Source organism: Hippopotamus amphibius, chromosome 4, assembly GCF_030028045.1.
Source record: "Hippopotamus amphibius kiboko isolate mHipAmp2 chromosome 4, mHipAmp2.hap2, whole genome shotgun sequence".
In the NCBI taxonomy this organism is placed as follows: Eukaryota; Metazoa; Chordata; class Mammalia; order Artiodactyla; family Hippopotamidae; genus Hippopotamus; species Hippopotamus amphibius.
Genome location: NC_080189.1, coordinates 92,380,001 through 92,401,107, shown reverse-complemented (window position 1 = coordinate 92,401,107; position 21,107 = coordinate 92,380,001). Strand labels below are relative to the sequence as shown.

The 21,107-nt window shown below is 35.0% G+C and overlaps 1 protein-coding gene across 5 annotated transcripts in view; it reads left to right on the top strand.

Moving 5' to 3' along the window:
- The window catches only part of SEMA3C (semaphorin 3C), a 171,182-nt gene that overhangs the window by 17,499 nt on the left and 132,576 nt on the right, over positions 1–21,107 (top strand). The window lies entirely within an intron of this gene.

Below are 21,107 nucleotides of genomic sequence, written 5' to 3'. Positions count from 1 at the left end.
ATGGATCTCTTTTTAAATGATCTTTAGAAAAAAGTTGGAAACCCATATTTTCCTGTCATAAAAAAGTAATTCTCCTTCTAGGTGAATTTTCTCAGAATTTAATAAGCTTTATTCCATTGCCAAAAGATGATGTTGTGATGTTAACCCATTCCTAGAGGTACAAGGTTCCTGCAGCTGGGAGCAAAGAGGGATGCTTCGGTAATCTGAAATCAGAATAGTGAGTTTGTGTGCTCTGTTTATTTAGTCAACTAACTATAGCAATTCCATGAACAAACGTGTCATGTTCCTTGATTGTCCATAGATACATGTGAATATTTATGATTGAACTGTCAAATGAAGATGGCTCAAGTGATGCTAGATAGGATTATTTTAAATCCGTTTATATGTTCATCAAATATGTGGATGTTTTTCACAAGTGTGGATAATAGTGTATGTTACATAGACTTTCTTTGCAGTTTTGATTTAGAAGAACTAAATATATCCATTTTTCCATCCTTCACAGATGTGTGCTACCATTTTGTCTTCTTTGTTTCTAAAACATTTTAATAATTTATTTGTATTCATTATAATAATAACCACTAACATTAATATTGCCTTTGTGCCTGGCACTTTTCTAAATACATCATGTTATCTCATTTTATTCTCTAGCAACACTGTGAATTAGGCACTATTGTCATCCTCATAAAATGAAAGTATAGAGACAGTAACTTGCCTGAGGTCACAGGAATGGAAAGGGATATGATAAAACACAGGCAGTCAGAATCCAGAGCCAGAGCCATTTCTGTAGATGCTGCTAGAATTAGTTTTAAGGTCCACAAAAATCACAATCAAAAGTAAAGAACATTTTCTGAGGAAGTCACGCTATAACTCACTTTGTCACGACACAGTATATTTTTGCTTTTCTCTTAGAACAGCAAGTTTTCCTGAAAATAAAGGAAATAAAACTCATTCTCTACACCATTCCTCATTCCCTCTTCAATTTCATTTTCATCAAGGTAAGGATGAGGGAGTTACGCCTCTGGAACAGATTTATTTTGTTGCTGTAGGTGAGGCCTCCTTTTGTGGCAATGAAAGCAAGTCTGACCTCAGACAAAGGATGACTATAGAAAGACTTATTTTTCACTCTCCTCACCTCACTATGCAAATTTATCAGGGTGTGTCTCCATAAGCTCAATATAGCCTATACTTCTTTAAAAGAAAAAAAAATTCAAGTGTTCTTTTTATGGTTACCATTGCAGCATCAACTAACTAGAGCGCTGAGACACACACTCAATTTTTTTCAATTCACAAATATCTTTTACATAATGAGGTTAAAAAAATCCAATCATTTTAAGTTTAGTTTCATTACTGTCAAAAAATAAAGGTATTCGTACAGAGGTGCAGGCTTTGGGCAAATTCCAGTACTACCCTTTGCCTTCTGCATTTTCATTTATGTATTACAGAGAACCACTGTTGTTAATGAAAACAGAGTTAAAAGCGAGGAACAGAAAGGTTAGACATTTTCTAAGGCCGAGTATGACTTGGCACGAAGGGCACATAAAAGGCAGAGCTGAGTGCTGAGCCATGTGCTATTTTAGGGCAGTACTAGCCATGAAACAATGTGCTGAGCTGTAAAAGATGGCAAGTGCATTCTACATTTCCAAGGTGCATACTCAGAAACAATCCTTTCAACCCTCCCTCCTTATTCAGAAAGAATTAACTGCCTTTGAACACTCAGTAGTAATATGTTACTTCTGCAGGGTGCTTTTTTACTTTTTGGAGAATTTCCACATGTTGTCTCATTTATTACAGAATACCTAGGAAATAGGTGGGCATGGAGGCTAAACGTCTTGGCTAACGATCTACAGCTTGATGGTAGCAGAGACAAGACTGGAAGTATAGGAAGAAGAAAGCTAATTTTGTAGAGAATCAGAGACATTCTGCAAATACATATTACAAAATCTGCAGAAATGCCTAGCTATTGATTTGAATATTAGCAAATTTCTCATATTATTTGCTTCCCCAAGTATGCACAACATTGTAGCTTTAATGTACCTTAGATTTTTATTTAACTGCTGATTTTTTTAGCAGTAGTTTATGGATTATTAAACGTTAGTCTTCAAATATATTGAACAGTATATCAGAAATGCCTATAAGTCTTCTTTGAAAAGATTGAGGCAATACATAAACACCAAAAGTTCGTATTTTTGTTTCTAATTCTTGTAAGTTAATGAACTTGCCTTCCCCAAGTTACTGCTCTTGTAGTCAAGAATTTCACTTGCTGTGCTGTGTATGTCAGGACTCCATTTTCCCCTTTGTCAATCCCTAGAACAGAGTATTCTATGTATTAGCTTAGAGGAAACAATCATTAAAATAATCTTAAGATCTGGTTTGAAGTGATGCCAATGAAAGTGCCTAATATTTTTGCCTTTCTCAACTTTAACATTTCTAGCATGTAAGATTCTTGATAATAAAATTGTAAAATATTCTACCTAATTGATTCCTAAATTACTACTTTACTGAAACTATTTTCTTATAAAAAATTAGCAGGTATCAGACTTTGAATATAAGATTGCTTATATTTAATCTTGTATATAGTGTAATGACTAATATCAAATCTCTAGCCTATATGGAATTGATAGGCCAAAGGAGTCAAAGCAATATAATTTTCCAGAAGATAATTGTTATTTCTCTAAGAAGAGGGTCAGACTGCTGATCCCAAGAAAAGAAAACCTTGAGTGTCTTTAAAAGTAATAGCATTAAAGAAACGATTATTAAATTCTTTCATGAAAAACTTCCTATTTTCTTGGTAAAGATTTTCACTTTTGAAAGATAAATGAATTATGGAGAGGGGATATATATATCTGAGGTAAACGTACAATCTTTACACACACATACATGTATACACATACTCTGTGAGTAAAGATCGATTATATTTCAATACTGATTTGGTCTTTTCTAAGTGTGTGTTCTCTTGTAAGTGCATATAACAAAAACAGACGTCACAAAAAAAAGAATTGTGATCGTGGTATCATTTTTAATGTGTTTACTCATATGTTTTCTTACTTTAAAGTTATCATTACCTCAAATTTATCATTTAATAATTGGATAATTAGCTTGGCTAACACGTTGGTACTCTAAATGTTACTGTAACACTCAGTTATACAGTAACAGCTAGTGCAGTTGAGCTGAAGACCAGTTCAAGAAACTGCGGTGGCTTATGTATTTGAGCTTTGCCTCCCTCCCGTTATTTATGGCTGGTAATAGTGAGAACAAATGACTTGCTGCCAGAAGGAAATAATCCATCCTTAGCACAGGTAACAGGAACTTAAAGAGAGTGAATGGAAAAAAAATAATGTGTAAAGGCACTGTAAAATAAATACCTAAATTTGTTTACAACATTTGCTTCTTTTACAGCCATAAAGTCTTCCAACTCAAGTTGCTAGTGTTACTATAGTTAGAATCAATTACGAAGGACTTAGCAGAGTCCCAATTATAGCATATGAAACATAATCTTTCATTATGAGCTTTTCCTTTCTAAAATCTTTGCAAATTTTAGATTAGAAAATCCCTTTTTTTCTTTTGTAAATAGACATAACTTTATACAAACTCTGTGAAGTGCGCCAAGCTGGGATTTCATTCATTACTGAAGTTTTATGATGAATACAAGGATATGAAGCTTTTAAGACAGCACTAACAAATTAGAAACTGAGAGTAAGGGGTATAGTATTCCTTTTCTTGCTTATTTGGGTCAGGGAGAGGTGATGTGTGTGGCCACAGTTTCTTTTAAATGGTAGAGACTATTACAACTCCATGGAACTGTAATTCTTAACAGGGGGGCCTCTTTTTTAATGAAGAAGTGAATAGTGGTAAAGTGATTATAAAATTGCTTGTATAAAAAAGCATTTTCATTGAATATGGAATTAGCATTATGTCTATATGTATGCATATCATTCAATAGACTGGATTGAAAATATTTTAATAAAGAAACTTAAGATGATTACCAGGCATGCAGAAGTTTTGGTAGTATGATGTGGTGAATATTTTGAAGTTCTTTTTATAACTTTCCCAACCTCTTAAATATACACTACTTGTCATAGTTCAAGCCAAAACAAAACCTCATGACTTAAATTATCTCTTGATTTGAAGGATTCTTTGGATAATTAATTGTGTTAGTTGTGAATAAGAACCTTAAGCATTCTGTAAACATTATCAACCTAGTTCTGTATTCACACCTAAATGTTATGTAATAATGATGCAGTCAATGGAAAGAGATTGGAATCTCATTGTTATTATCTACAAATCTAGATTTAAATAAAACCATTCCTTTTAGAAGCAGTCTTTCTGGCATCAAAAGCTTCCAACTTTTGTTGGTCCATCCAGCCAGATTGTCGCTCCATAAATTCAAACTCATGGATTTTTCTTTTTCTTTTCCCTGAACAGTAATACTCAGAACATTCCAGGAGACCAGAACATTAAGCTGGAATAAAACAATGACTGTATTATCATCACCAAAAGAGCATTTCAAATTTTATTAGAAGAAACCAATTAAGATGTTATTTTCAAGCAAAGGGCTTGGCAAGGCTTCAGAAAGTTACAATACTTTCCGTAGTTGGGTAGGGGTTTAGCTGGCATAGAGAGCAGATCTTTAGCTTAGAGTCTTGACAGCTTTAATGCACATGCAACTGGGATTTTTTTCTTTAAGCTGATTCTCTTAAAAGCCATGCTTCCTGCCACTGTTCAACATAATTGCATCAATTCCATTTTCCATTAGTACTCAAAACCTGTCGATGTGACTGGAGTTTTAAAACCTTTGTGTGAAAATCTAATTATGCATATTTTTCCAGGGGGATCTGATAATGCGTATGTTCTAGAAAGGTATATTTTTTATTCTGATATCTAGCGTAGATATTTATGCTAGTCATATACTTTGGTTATTCATTTAATTGTATTGACTAAGGTGCTGTAAGTCATTTTCTGTCACAGGAGGAAAAGAACATTCAATAGGCTCTATTTTGTTGAAGGACAAAGGAATACATATCAATTTACTACAGAATAATAAAATATTCTGCTTTCAGCTGAAAGGAAATGATTCTCTTTTCATTATGTCTGTAAGATCTATGTCCCTTTTATAATGTGCTTATTTTCAACTATTTGTCTATAGATATTTTATAATGATCTGCATTAATTTACTTCATTTCATATATTTCTACTTTTTTATATGTATTTGACACATTTCTATAGTTATAGTTATGTATAGACACTCCTCACATTCCTTCTTTGGCTTTTCTTCTTTTTTAATTGAATTAAGAAAAAGATTATTAAGCTTAGCCTGCACTTATTCACAAAATGGTGAAAACCTCAGAGCCTAGGTGCTGATGGAACATGTAGCAGGAATTGAGTTAAAGTTGGCCTAGAGTTAAGATGCATAATTTATATGTGCTTTAGAAATGAAATTTAGTGCCATAGATAATTAGATGAAATTACCTTTAAAGCAATAACCATCTTTGGTTTCTAAGTAAATATTTGATACTAAGGCAGAATTTTAAAACCTTTTCTAAAGTTGCTTCTGGGTTAAAAAAAAGCTTAGAATTTTAATAACCAAAGAAAATTTGCTGAGGTCCACTAATAATAAAGCATAGATATTTTTCAAGGTATGTAAGTATCTGTATTAAGTTCCAACAACACATATTATGTTCATCTTAAAGTGGAAGCTGGAAATCTGGTTAGAATTGATTGTTGGCAAATTATGGGTCAATATAAGAAAAAGCTTTCAGGCTTTTATAAAGAATGTTGTATCCATCTGTCTTTTATCCATTTACTCCCTACTCATCCACCCTACTTCGGAGAGATTCCATTAAATACATTGTTCAGTTTTTTAAAAAGACCCAAAGAACTGTATTGAATTCCACGAATATTTTAGAGAACCTACCTTGTATAATGTGGTTGCTACATCTGTAGGTACAAAGAGAAGTATGGGATGAATCCTGTCCTCAGTAACCAAATGTTCTAGTCAACAGGGTAAGCCAACTACATAAATATTACACCAGGCACAACCTAACGTATACCATAAGAGAGGCACAAACAAATCATAGAAGAGGCCAGTTTTGAAATAATAACATTATCTTAAATTGGTTTTGAAAATTGGCTTTAAACCCATTGTGGACATTAATCATTCTGCAAGCAGGGATTACAATTTTATCATGGTTATAAACTGGATTGAGAGGGGAATTCAATTGGAATGCCAAGGAAGAGGTTATTGCACTTAACCAAGGTTCTCCAAGCCTCTGGGGCAAGGCATTTGTGCTAGAGTTTGTTTTGTCTTGTTGTTCATCTCCAAATCTCCAGCAGTGCCTGTATGATGTGGAATCATTATGAGTGATATATTGACAAACAGTTTGGCACCAGTTTACCAAACTCTCCAAATGCTCAGAGCATTTAAAATCCTAAACTGTCTTTAGTGGTAGTAGGAATGAGGGACTGTTTTTAGAGTCTTCTCCATTTCTCAATTTCCAAATGTCTCTTGTTCTCTGATTTCCCTCCCCCACCCCACCCCCCCCCCACCGCCACCACACCACACAATGTTGGCCATATGTCAGGGATAGAACAAAGACATGAAGTAGCCTGTCTTAAACTTCAGAGGTTCAAAATAACTAGGTCTTCAGAAATATCTTCTTTTATGCACAAAAATGAATTCCATACCAGAGGTCACAAGCTCCTTTCTCTGGGCTTTCATTCCCATCAGCAGTTTGCCATCTCATCATAAGACTACAAAACAGAAGAAATTAGACTAGGGAAAAATCTATAATTAACTCTAAGTGTGTGGAATGACTGATCAAGTTAAACAAACCCAAGGCCTTATAACAGTGATTCTCCACACATTAGAGTCACCTGGGAGCTTTAAATTTCTGGTGCCAAGGCCACACCCAGACCAATTAGGTCAGTATCTCTAGAGATGGGGTGTAGTCACTATTGTTTTTAAACTATTCCAGGTGATTCCAATCTGCAGTCCTGTTTAGAGACCACTGTCTCCAAATGCCTAAAGTTCAGTTTCTGTTTGAGAACATGAAATCTCCAAGGAACTTTTAACAATGAAAGATAATTCTCTTCAGTCTATTGCTACAGTGGTTTCCAAGATAGACTGTTTGCTAAACATTGGAATATAGCTTCTTTACTTACCAATGGAGATTTTCATTAGTGTAGCTATAATGGAGCTTTAGTGTTCACCACCCATTGAATGAACAAATACCCTTCACTTAGATCTTTGTGAAATATGAAAGTCACGTCAAAGTTATGACCTAGAAAGTTATGTTCTGTTTTCTATTTCCTTTGTACTTTGAAATGTAGTGACATCTCATTGAGATTCTTGACAACCTAAGCTAGGTCTTGATTTAGGTTATGTCGTCAGATCTGACATAGAGCCTGGTGCTAAGAGAATTCAGTAACGATCTGTGCAGTATGTACTCTCTCACAGACAATTTCATGTGAATGCATTTGTGTCTAAATGTGGGAGAGCAGACTAGGGCAAAGAGGCCATCTATAGTGTTAGTGGTAGGGAGGGTGGGAGTGGAAGGTAGGGAAGTTTTCTTCTCACTCAGAAAAAAAACATTTCACCTATGGCAATGGGAACAGGTTCTGATCCTTTTTTTGTTACCGGTCTTTTTCCAGCCTCTTTAATGATGTATGATACATAGTAAATGCTTAATATATTCTTGAAAGTAAAAGAATGAGTGAATTATGTCTGCATTAGCAGCTTTAGAGAACTGGAAGAGAGCAGAAGTAGGTCAGAAAACACAAAAATAGTGAATCAAACCCTGTCCAGCTCTATGTTCCAGGATTGTAAGTTGCCAGTAATTCAGAGAGGACTTTCTTAATGTGCTTTTAACCTTCTTCTTGGCAAACTATCATGGTTTAGATCTCTATCCTTTGTACTATTATCCTACTATTGTCATGAGGCAGGAAAGCCATGGGAAAGCTTTCTTTAGTTTATAATAAATATCTGCATATTCACAGTTGAAGACTTTCTGGAGAAAGAAACTATGTGTAGGGTTTGCTAGGTAGAAATAAACTAAGCACTGTTATCGGCAGATCAATAGTAAACAACACAAATTGAGAACTTCGGGCCTTTGAAAATGTCAGTATTGGCTGTGAAGGACATGTTATGTTTACCTTTTCTTATTAAAATGACATGAATTAAAAAGTTTACTTCGCCATTGTCAGGAGCTTTATAGTATGTGTTTGTTTACTGATATAATGTCTTGTATTAAAGGAGAAATAGGAAAAAAAACCTCTCTTTTGTGGATGATGTAAGTTTAACACATTGAAATGCACAGTATGCCTCAACTGGGCAAGTTCAGAAAAACATCTTTTGCTCATTGGATGCAGTTTAGGAAAGAAAAAAAAAATAGACAGGTGTCTTATTAAATGAAACAGCAAATGATATTCTAGGACAGTGTGGGTTTTTAGGATTCTGGTCACATCAAGCTAAGATATCATTCTTTCCAAGCTTCCATCTATAAGTTTATTGATTGACCTTTAATGAAAAGAGATGTATCTTGTCCTTGAAAGAATTAGATTTAGCATGCTCCTATTATTTAGAACTTGGTGGCAGGTCTGGCAAAGTACATAGGCAAAGCACAGTAAATGAGGAACTGACAAATAAGAGATAAATGCTTAAAATATCTCCAGGAGTAAAATACCAATATCTGGCTTAGAAGACTGTAGAAATACAACTCCATGTGTTTCAAAGTGCAGGTTTTACAACTGTACTTCTCTGAATGGTATTAAAAAAAATCGCTTTGCTGAGTGGAAATTACTTCTGTAAAATACTAAAATAGGCACATTAGTAAATTATGGAGTCGTAGTCAAAGGTAGTTTTTATTTTTCCTGGAGTATTTCGCTTATCAGTTATTTGTTTTGGAATATTGCTTTTAAAACCCAAATTATCATTTAATTCTGACTTGACCATTGGAAAAACTGACTGTCTTGTAACATTCAGGTACTTAATTCATTTCTGGAGTTCATCCACCAAAATGAAGTGCGGTAATTCTTTGTACCACCTTCCTCAACAGGCAAAACTATGACTCATTTCCCCCACTCAGCTACTCCAGAACTGTTTAGTGCCGTGTTACAAAATGAGGTGTAATAGTACAATATTTCCCAATTTATTTTTGAGCCACTTGAGCAATATATCCAACATCTTGTATTCTAGGGAACACACACTAAAACATATATTACACATTTTCCATACTTTATTCTTGTCTCTGTGTTATCTCAGTAGTAAAGAGGGGAAAAGTGATGGAGTATTTATAGTGTAGTGCAATAAACTAGTCGTGAAAAAAACTATATAAATTCGTTTGTTATATAGAGGGACTTATTTACTTATATTTAATGGACAATTTATAGGACAGTAGTGAACGAGCCATCCTGCTATCTTTGCCTTCTTTAAACCAAAATGGAAATTATTTTCTTTTGTACAGCCTCAACTAGCTAAGACAAATGTGCAGTCCTAGATCAGGCCCAGGAGCAGATTGCCTGGGTTTGAAATCTTGCTCTACCACTTATGAGACACGCAACTGAAGGCAATTCCATCAACTTCTTTAAACTTTGTTTACCAGCCTATAAAAATAAGGATAAATTAGTTCCTACCCGATAATGTCATTGTGAATATTAAACAAGGTGACATGTATAAAACACTTACCAAGACATGACAACAGTGAAAATATACTAAATGCTAGATATTATTACAATTAGTTTATATAAAGTGAGAGAATTAAAAGATGACTAGGGTATACTCCATTACCTTAAGAAATGTATTGTCTGGTTATATTAAGAAACATTATTCTAGATGCAGAAAACTTGTGGAACACTGGCCTAGAAAAGGATGTTCTTGGCGCACATAATATTTAACAATAAATAAGATGCTAACATTTAAGAATCAGGAGATTTTAGTTTATAATGTATATTTCTCTTTTTTCTTGAAAAGTCAGAGGATATAGGAACCAGTGATAGGGGCTGAGTAGGGCTGTCCCTTCTAATCTGGTTTCCTTTACTCACTCTTGTTACCTGTCTGAACCTCACCAACATGGACTTTTCTACTCTTGTTCTAGAGTGAGACAGTGATGGATAAAAAATAATTTCGAGTTAAAGCAATAGATATTGTAAGGATGCTGTTTCCCCGGTGGTATTGGGGCATAAAAGAAAAAAAATAGAATTCTTTCTTTCTAGGAAAATATAGTTAGAGAAAAAAGGAAATAAAATCATAAAACAAGATTTGTAGCATATCTTCCTAAACATACATACATTGCTTTCACGATACCCACATTGAACAAAATAATACATTTACTTTTGTCTCTGTTTATAAAAATGTTTGTTATGAAAAAAAACAAGTTGAGAATATAGGGCATGAAAGTATGCCTAAATAATTGGAGCACACTAATCTAATGGTTTATTTCAAAGGAAATCAACAACAGCATTTCTTTTTCATAAATATATGTGTATATGTGCATATGTTGAGGTTTCCATGAAGTCATAAATCACCTATAAAATAATCTAGGCTTTGTTGATAAACTTTGGGAAAGAATGTTATCAAACCACTATGATCAGCAGTTCTAGTTTTTTGATCTCAGAGAAGTTATGGGCAGGCTGTGGTTAATGATCTGAAAATGTGGGTTATTATTCTCCGTCTAAAAAACATTGACTAAACTTTTTACTTTGTCATTTCGATGAAAATTTAATGTCAGCTATCCTTGCTTCATGCAGATTTACTTAAGGAAAGAAATATTCTACATGTTTCCCGATACTCAATACCAAGTTATTACGGAAGTCTGATTCCCAAGTCCTGTGAGCTGCAAGACTGGTGTGATTTGGTTCTGCCCATATTTTGCTAAATATTGCCAGACAAAAAACGCTTCTTAGAGTATTTGTATCCTAATGTGTACAATAATTTTTGTTTATTATTATTAATTATTATGATACATCTTTATCTTTGCTTCTATTCTTATACATGGAGCTCAGTGTTACTCATCTTTAATAAGAATTATTTCACATTTATTATTTGGGTTTATATACTTTTCATTTTTTAATCTGGGAAATTATATAGAAAAAGTAAATCTTCTGGAAATGCCAACATAAACTGCATCTAAATACTCTCTTGTTATTCTTTATAACAGTTGGCAGGAGTTTTAGCAAGGCATGTTAAGCTGTAACTACAAAGAAAAAAAAATTCAATTTCCAAGTTCATGAAGAGTTTAGAACTTTTCATTATGTATGCATTCCAACATAATTTCTGCACTATCAGACTCTACTGTCAATAAATAAAGGTACTGCATAACAAACTAAAAAAATCTTAATTTAGAAGTTTATAGTTAGGGACTTCCTAGGTGACGCAGTGGTTAAGAAGCCACCTGCCAATCCAGGGGACACAGGTTCGATCCCTGTTCCAGGAAGATCCCACATGCCATGGAGCAGCTGAGCCCGTGCGCCACAGCTATTGAGCCTGCGCTCTAGAGCCCGTGCGCCACAACTGTTGAGCCAGTGTGCTGCAACTACTGAAGCCCATGTGCTTAGAGCCTGTGATCTGCAACAAGAAAAGCCCCCGCAATAAGGAGCCCACGCACCACAATAAAGAGTTGCCCCCACTCACCACAGCTAGAGAAAGCCCGTGTGCAGCAATGAAGACCTAATGCAGCCAATAAATAAATAAATATATTTATTAAAAAAAAAGTTAAGGAAGCATAGTAGCTTTAATCTTTAAAATGTAAATGCAACAACCTTCTTCTTAACCTTCTTAGCTTAAATTTCCATTTAGCTCTTTGTTTTCCTAAGTATCAAATCTTGCAATCGATTAATAGTTTCACACTGTTTTCCAGTATTTTTCTCCAGCTAGTTATCTTTCTGCTCTTTGATTTTTCTGATTCTCATTTCTCCTTCTTCTTCATCTCTGAGCACTCTTCTCTGTCTGTGTGTTCTGTCATGCATAACTCCTTTTATTTTCACTTATCCTTCAGTTTTCTTTTCTGGTGTTCATGAAGGGAGGCCAGGATTGACCTAGGTATGTAGGCAAGTCTGAAGACTGGTTTAAAGCTTACCTAAGCAACCATTTTACCACTGAACTCTTCTGTAGTCCCCAGCCCCACAAAGGTGACATTACTTCCCTCTGGCATCTGCTCATTCCTCAAGGAACAAAAGAAAAGAATGTTGATTTTTAATGATTTTTTTGTTGTTTTATGTTTTATGTTTTGGTGGAAATTCCTAAATTGAATATTTCCGTTCAGTAGCCTACAACTCCATACACTGCTGCACAACCCAGGAAGCAAAATGAATAATTTTATCTAGCCCTAGTTTATTTTAGATCTTCATTTTTCTAATAACTACTAAAAGGAAAATTAGAGGGAGAAGAAGGGGATAGAATTACTAACTTTCAGATCATGTAGGCCAGTGGATTAGCTGGGCCATGAAAGCAGCTGGACGGTTGCATAGCCCCATGCTGCCCTAAGAGGTCTGTGTGATTCTGTGCCCCTCTCACTCCCATCTCCCTCCAAAGGTGGTGCTCCACAAGCCTTGCCACCCTGCCATACACAGTCTTATCAGATCTCTTTTACTGAAAGTTTAATTCAGGAAGAAGTCAAATACAAAATAAAAGTTGGCATAAAAGGAAAAGAAGCCAAGATGTAGGCGAGCTGTGTTGCAGGATGGCAAGACTAGAGTGGACAACACAGAGGTGACGGCTGCTTCTGAAGGAACAACCACTAGGATTGATGGAGGTCGTAAGAGATCCATTCAACTATTAGAGCTACTAGTGTACTCCAGTTGAGGTCCAGTTCACTGACAGGCTGGTCCAGGTGGCTGCTGAGATGACTTTTTTTGTTTCCCTTTCTATCTTTCATATCTTTTTTTTTTTTTAGATAGATCCTTTTACAAAAGGTAAACTGAGATATACCTGTTCTTAATAGTAGGTATATGACTGAAGCCTAGTTAAACAACAGCATCTGGAGATATTGAAATGAAGAAGAACTCCCATAGTTGGAGTAACTAAAGGAAAACAACAAGAATTTTTACTATTACCTTTATTTAATGCAAATTATGATACGTGTAGGTACCCAGAATAATCATGTTAACATCCTAATTTTATTGAAGTTGGGAGCGTTTTCAAGTTCTCTACAATTGCATTGTTATTATACATTAATAAGTGAATCCAGTGTTTGTAGTTGTAGGGCTATTTTAAAGAAAATAATTTACTGTTTAAGTGAATTAAAAATTAGAGCAGTTTAAAAATCATATTGTGGAAATTCCCTGGCGGTCAGTGGTTAGGACTCAGAGCTCTCACTGGTGAGAGCCCGGATTTGATCCCTGTCAAGGAACTAAAATTTCATAAGCTGCATAGCACAGCCAAAAAAAAAGAGAAAAGTTGTAATAAAAATCATATTGTAAAGCAAATTATAATATTGCAATTATGCTAAAAACAGTGCGGGAATACTGAGTGCAATCAACATGGAAAGACTGAAGAACACAAATCTTGCATTCATATTTCTATATTCTCTGTATTTTCTCTTTTTATTTCATAACATTTTAGAAAATATTATGAAAAGCATTAATTAAGGAGTGCCTACAAACTTTATTTATATACTCATATTATATGCCTAAAGATCAGTCAATGTAAGGGTGAGTTGTATAAGAGAACTTTTAAAATGAGAACAATTGAAATATTAATTTTTGTAGGATATAACTTTGCCTTAGATAGCCCTAAATTAAATCATCCCTTCATTTTTCCAAATCACAGAGATATTTTAGAAAATGAGGTAACTCTTTGGATGTTTAACAGGAGATTTTTTTTTTAGGCATTCTCCTCTGTGTTTTTGTTTCCCTCATATTTCTAGATCTAGATAATTAATAGGTTGCATGTATTACTGAGACCTTTTTATGTTTAAACTTAATGTCCACAATTTTCTAATCATTCTGTACTAATGTGTAATTTGATGTGCGTATTAGGAATTTGGATTTGTTTTATTTATCAATGATTAGAATTTCTGCAGATTTTTATTTAATACTTCTATGAAAGTTTGCCACTTTGTTGAGCATGGTCAAGAAATACATTTTTAAAGTTAAAAGATTGCTGTATCTGAACACTGGATGCAGGGAACAGTGCCCTCCATTGTCAGTTTACATAGGGAAAACTAATGAGGCTATAAAGAAATACTATCTGTTTTATTGAATTTTTTTTACTAGTGTAACAGCTGGAAAAACAGAGTTAGTCGTCTGGCTTCCATTTTCCATTGCTTTCTGCCCTTTAAATTCAGATTTCCTCTTGTTCATGACCACATGCTCACCACACACAGACTCCTTGGTTTGTTACTTTAAGCCACATGGAGATTAAGCACCATTAGTAAAGACTAGTTTAAGAAAGGTTTTAACAAAAATAAATGGCACTTTCAAAGAGACTGTGGATTTATGGAGTGTGTGTGTGTATTTGGATAAATCAGTAAGGAAGAAATCAGGTCATAGTGGTTGGGATGGGTGGCAGTAGTCATTGAGACATGTCTTATGTTGCAGTCTTATTTCTAACAGTTTAATTGTAGTAAAAATGCTAAGTGGCATCCTAGTGGCCAGAAAGAACATGCATCACTTTACTATATTTAGAATCAGAATTTTATTGCTGAAAGAAAAATTAGATATCACTTAATCTGGCTCTTTTATATTACAGCTGAGGCCCAGAGAGATTAAATGTCTTGGCCACTAGGCAGAATAACTTGAACTTGGGTATACTTGTTACTTGTACATAGCATTCCCACATCACCATCACTCTCTTCTCTACCTCTCCGCTAAAGGGGTATATGGAGAAATTGAAAATTCAGTGTGAAGGATGATAAGAGAGAGGATAAGAGTGGAGCCAGTCAGGCTTTAAAAACACAGAATTGTCAAAGGTAAACTGACACCAATAAATTGGGATAGTTTTTGGACTAAAAAAAATGAAAAGTATTTGATTTTTTAAAAAACACCTATTGTTTGCAGTTAGATCTGAAAAAAGAAGAAATGAAAGCATTTGTAGTCATCTGCCTCCAAAAACCTATTAAGTGCTAATTAGCCAGTATCAGAGAAGGTCCAAATCTGTCTACTTTGGAAAGATGCTCTTTAGGGAAATATATGAATTTTGTTTTAAAAAAAAAATCTGTTGGTAGAAACATGCATCCATGACCTCTACATTTCTGAAAAATTCCTATAAGTGTTGTGGGAAAAAGAATCTGAAAAACCAAATCATTTAAGTTTAATTCTCACAAACATCCTACTGCAATGATAATGTGAAATAACTGTATAGCACATGAAATATAGCTTATATTCCACTTTATTAGGGAGGCACAAGGAGTTTATCTTTAAATTACACATATCCAAATCTAATTCACTGCTTTTTAAAAATATTCTTTACCAATAGAGGCCACCACATTAAATAAGAAAAAACAGTATATCCCAACACATTCTGTTATGCAGCTGCCATAATTAAAATTGTAATTCACAATATTCAGAAACTAGTCTGAAGTGTTTGTACTGTCTACCAAGGGAAGAATTATCTCATTGTTGTACTATACATTGGATATTTATTACACAACAATGGCAAAAGTGAGATTATCTTTGGGAGGTAGGATTAGTTTTCTCAGCATTCATGTGTGACAAAGGTTAAAATTCAAGTGAATCATAGCAACAGTATCCAAAGTAGAGAAATGTCATGGTACAGCCTTAAAATTCTTGTAACTTTTAAGGGTTTGTCTTTATTTTAAAAGTGCTTGATTGTTTCATGATGGCTGAAGGGCAATTTAAGTTAATTTTTTGATAGGGTGGTCTTTTTTTTTAATTAATTAATTTATTTTTTATTGGCTGTGTTGGGTCTTTGTTGCTGCATGAGGGCTTCCTCTATTTGTGGCGAGTCGGGGCTACTCTTTGTTCGGTGCGCAGGCTTCTCGTTGCAGTGGCTTCTCTTGTTTCAGAGTATAGGCTCTAGACACGTGGGTGGGCTTCAGTAGTTGTGGCAGGGGGGCTCAATAGTTGTGGCTCGAGGGCTCTAGAGCGCAGGCTCAGTAGTTGCGGCACATGGGCTTTGTTGCTCTGTGGCATGTGGGATCTTCCTGGACTAGGGCTCGAACCTGTGTCCCCTGCATTGGCAGGCAGATTCTTAACCACTGCACCACCAGGGAAGTCCCAGGGTGGTCTTTCTTTAGTTTTCAGGAATTATTTGATATACTTTGGAAATATCCTTAATATAATTCCCTGAATTATTCATGTAATATCAGAGCTAGACTCTACATAAATACAGGATGGCAACTAACACAGTTCACAATGGTGCATATAAAGATGACACCTCCCTCAGCCTTTCAAGATATTTTCTAACTTAAAATATTTTGATTGAGAGCTACCACATTTAAGGTATAATCTCCTCTATTGAGTATAATATCAGTAAATGATTGATTTCTTGCTTTCTAGGAATTTACAATCCCATTAAGGAGATGAAGAGAATAATAACTATACAGCAGATGACAATGTTAGTGATTAGTGTTGACGGCTAAAGAGAGAAGGAAAAAATGAAAAAGGGGCTGTAAAATCTGAGCTTTACCTGAAGAAAGAATACAGTTTAAGAATATGCAGCCAAGAAAGATGGTAAAAAGTGCATCTGATAGAGCAGTGGTATAGAAATCAATTTCTCAACTTGATCTGTTTGCGTCTAAGACATCATGTGATGGATTTGAACAATGTAGACTATAGGGATTAGGTTGAAATTGAATTGAAAAAACTAACCTGGCTAGCATGAGGTCCAAATGATGAGGCAAGTTGCCATGGCAAGGTGGTTAGGTGGCGTTTAGGGTACAACAATAGAAGAAAGGGCGGGATAGAAAAGTAAACCAGTATAAATAAATTAGTGAAAGGGGATTATTATGATTTAAAAATAAGTAGAAACTCTGGGTATCACATTTTCTGCCTCTTCCTCATTAATTATCTAATGAAAGAGTTTAGGGACAGGGGCTTCCCTGGTGACACAGTGGTTAAGAATCCTCCTGCCAATGCAGGGAACATGGGTTTGATCCCTGGTCCGGGAAGATGCTGCGGAGCAGCTAAGCCAGTGCGCCACAACTACTGAGCTTGTGCTCTAGAGCCCGTGAGCCACAACCAAGAGACATGTTGAGTCCATGTGCCACAACTACTGAAGCCCACGTACCTAGAGCCTGTGCTCTGCAGCAAAAGAAGCCAGCACAATGAGAAGCCCATGCACCACAACCAAGAGTAGCCTCCGCTCCCCGCAACTAGAGAAAGCCCGTGCACAGCAACAAAGACCCAATGCAGCCAATAAATAAATAAATAAATAAAATTTTTTAAAAAAGGTTTAGGGACAAAAGGTTTCCTAAGGTTGAAGTACAGCTTCAGGCTATCCAATGCAGCACCATTCCTAGCTTCCATCCTTTTCTGAAGAATAGGAAAATAATCAATAGTTAATGTTGAAATATTCCTTCCGAATAAAATCATAAGAATCATATAATCTTTTCTTGTTAGAGCAATAAAAAATGGAGAAAAAAGATCATAATATAACCACATATTCCAAACGTTAACAATGGAGTTAGTTATTCAGAGTGGGAGTTTTGTTAGGAACTTGAGCAGATAGAGAGCAAAGTACTTACACCTGAATCGTCAGAAATGCCTTTAAAAAAAAATGCATGTTAGATAACATATTTTTCAGTAGTCTGTGTTTGTGAAAAATGATTTAGTGGCTTATACTCCTCAACTCAAAAAATATTGATATCTCTATAGTGTCTATTAGGTGTAGGACACTATCTTGCTCTTTTTTCCCTTCGGTTTCAGTCTTTTAGTGTATCACTTTCCTACAGTGTCTAGGACCTACTTCTGTCTCCTTTTTAGACAGTGTACACACTGAATTTAATCACAGTTAGGTCTATAATAAGAAGTAGAGAATTGTATGAAAAGAAGAAAAAACATGACTATCTTTGAAATATTGTGCATATACCCCCAAGGAAAGAACCTATATAACTGCAGAATATAAATTATTGGTATTATAATAATAAAAAAAGACCCACATTAAATGTTAAAGTGAAAAATGATCTCTCTATAAATACACTTAAATAATCTATACTGTCTCCTATAAAAGCATTGATATGTATTCAACTTTAAACTTTGAAAGATTACAGAGAACTGCAAGATAAATTAAATGTCAAAGTGATCTTGTCAATTTGTACAGCAGTAGTTTATTGTCTCCTGTAAAGGTATTACTTATACAAGTCAATGATTTTATATGTGATCCTAAGGTAGTACCATTATGCTAAGAGTGATGGCAAAACTGAATTTCTAAATGAAACAGCCTATAACTAATAGAAAAATAAATGGAGGAATATATGGTTTTTAAAAACATTTACAATTTCAGACTTTTGGTAAGATTATTATCCTAAGCATACAGTAGTTACTTTTAGAAGGACCAGAGGGAAAAATAAATTTTCCTAGTTCATCATTCTTGATTGAATTCCACAATTTCTAATGATTTTTACATTCAAGAATAAATGTTATAGTAATATCATTTTCTAGTTAGCATGGGAAAAATAATCTTCATTTAGGGAAAGTATAATAGTTCAGTAATCTGGAGAATGTTTTTTAGATAAGAAGAAATTACTAGTTCTTATGCTTTGTAATTTCTAGTTTGATTTTGACTATTATATTCAGCAGAAAAGACAGGACATTTTTTCCCAGGACTCAAGAAAATAGTTTGCATATTTTTGTTTGTTCTTTAAGGAAATTTGATATGTTCTTCTTGAATATAAATAGTTTTATCATTTCATCTCACTCATATTTTATTTAAAACAAAGGAAAAAGCGTGAAAAGGAAACATATTTATGCCTTCTTGTTTTTTCATTGGTTTTTTGTTCTCTTTGCCTCATTCCCATTCTTCTATATGTACCCCAAATTATTTGAAGATTTTCTATGTGTGTAATGCAATGGATGAAGTCCATTTATCAGAACACAAGCAGGGCTGGAGAAGATAAGCTAGTCCTATAGGCTATTTCTGCTACAGAAACTAGAGGTATTGTGCAGAGGAGGAAAAGTGGGGCGACTCAGTCTGCAACAGGTTGTTCATGATGAAGAGGAACACCCATCAGGAATTTGGACTCAAGAAGGGGTGCAGGGGCTTCCTAGGTGGCGCAGTGATTGAGAATCCACCTGCCAATGCAGGGGACACGGGTTCGATCCCTTCTCCAGGAAGATCCCACATGCTGCGGAGCAACTAAGCCCGTGTGCCACAACTATTGAGCCTGTGCTTTCGAGCCTGTGAGCCACAACTATTGAGCCTATGTGCTACAACTGCTGAAGTCCACGTGCCTAGAGCCCATGCTCCGCAACAAGAGAAGCCACAGCAATGAGGAGCCCACACACCACAACGAAGAGTACCCCCCGCTCACCACAACTAAAGAAAGCCCACACACAGCAAAAAAAGACCCAACACAGCCAATAAAATAAATAAATAAATTTATTAAAAAAAAGGTGCAGAGGAAATATGGCAGAGGGGTTTCAAATACGGAAGAAACCCCCCATCTCACTCATAGACTCTTTGTAAATTTGCTAAGCATCACAGAATGCTGAATGTGTCCAAAATTTCAGTGGAAACCCGCAAAAAGTTAAAATTTCCAAGCCCTATCTCACATGGTACAGAAGCATGCTGACATCTCTGAACCAACAGGCGAAGCAGAGAAAAAGCACAAGAGAGTTACACATAGAATTCCTGGCAGACTTCGAATTGTATCAAGCCCAGAACTATGGGGTTTGAAGCAAGATTCACTAAGTCTTGTAATCCTGGGAGGGCTCAGGTAATGTACAGATTACATGTGCATATGCCTACCAAAGAAACCCACTGAAACCCAATACTGCAATTGTCATGAAATAATAGCATTGTATATAAATAATGCATACATTTGATGCACAGGACATTTGACTGTTGCTTTGGATTTTGGACAAAGTGATAATATGCTAGTAATATCATATGCCCTATGATAGTATTTGTCTAAAACCTTGTCAGAATCTAAACTTTCTCTATAGAGCTATTTCTCTGACACTGAGCTCTTGGTTCTTCTTTGGTATTTTTGGAACTCCATGAACTGTGTAGTTCATTATGTGCCAAACTAGTTGGGGAAAGTCCAGTCACTACTGAACATGTATATTTCAGCCTTCAAACCAACAAATTTTAAAAGTACAGAGTATATATAGTAAAATAACTTAGCCAAACCTCAAGTGAAAAGCAACTTTGGTCATTTTTGAGCCTTTAGATTTGGTTGTTTAGAAGTGGTTTCCAAAGTTTATTTTACCAAGTGCCCTTTTCAAGATTTTAAGTTTTCTGAACTTACTTTCATTTTGCTTTATACACTCTTAAACTTGTCATTAATTTCTATTGAGCTTTATGGTCTGTGTTGTAAAGGGAGCTGCAGGTAATGGGAATCTTGGAACCGTGGAAGATCCTCAGCTTCCTTCAGGAGGCATTTGCCCTTATCAACTACTGAGGAGATCAAAAATAAAAATAGACTTTTTTTTTTCTTGCGCTTGCTTGAGCCATGCTAAAATTTATCTGAAAGTGATAGCAACAAGCATTAAAAACTTATGTATTGAAAACGTGTTAGATGAAATTGGACAAGTGCCCAGATTGTCAAAAACAACAGACTTTTTAGTCACACTTCTAACAACAAATGGTTTCTTCTAACACACATCTAATCTGATTGACTCCTGCACATTTTAATTACTCTTTCCAATTATGAGGACAATAGACCTCATATAAGGAAACATTTCGAAAATGAATAATATGGCTTCTAACATTGCTTAAAGTTGCCAAAGGTATAATTTAAATGATTGTTCACCCACTCTCAACTCCATATGGTTGACTTCACTGAGTTAGTTATTTGTGATTGTGTTATTAAAAATTGTCATAAATGGAAAAATATATTATTGGGTATTATTTAGGAGGGTGCTAAAAATGAATCCTTTTTTCTTTTTACAATATATGAAGCGTCCTCATTTCTATCGTCATATTTATGCTTAAGATAACTATAGCTCAGCCTTTAAAACACTATGCTCTATTTGGAAATGTATACAATTACTTT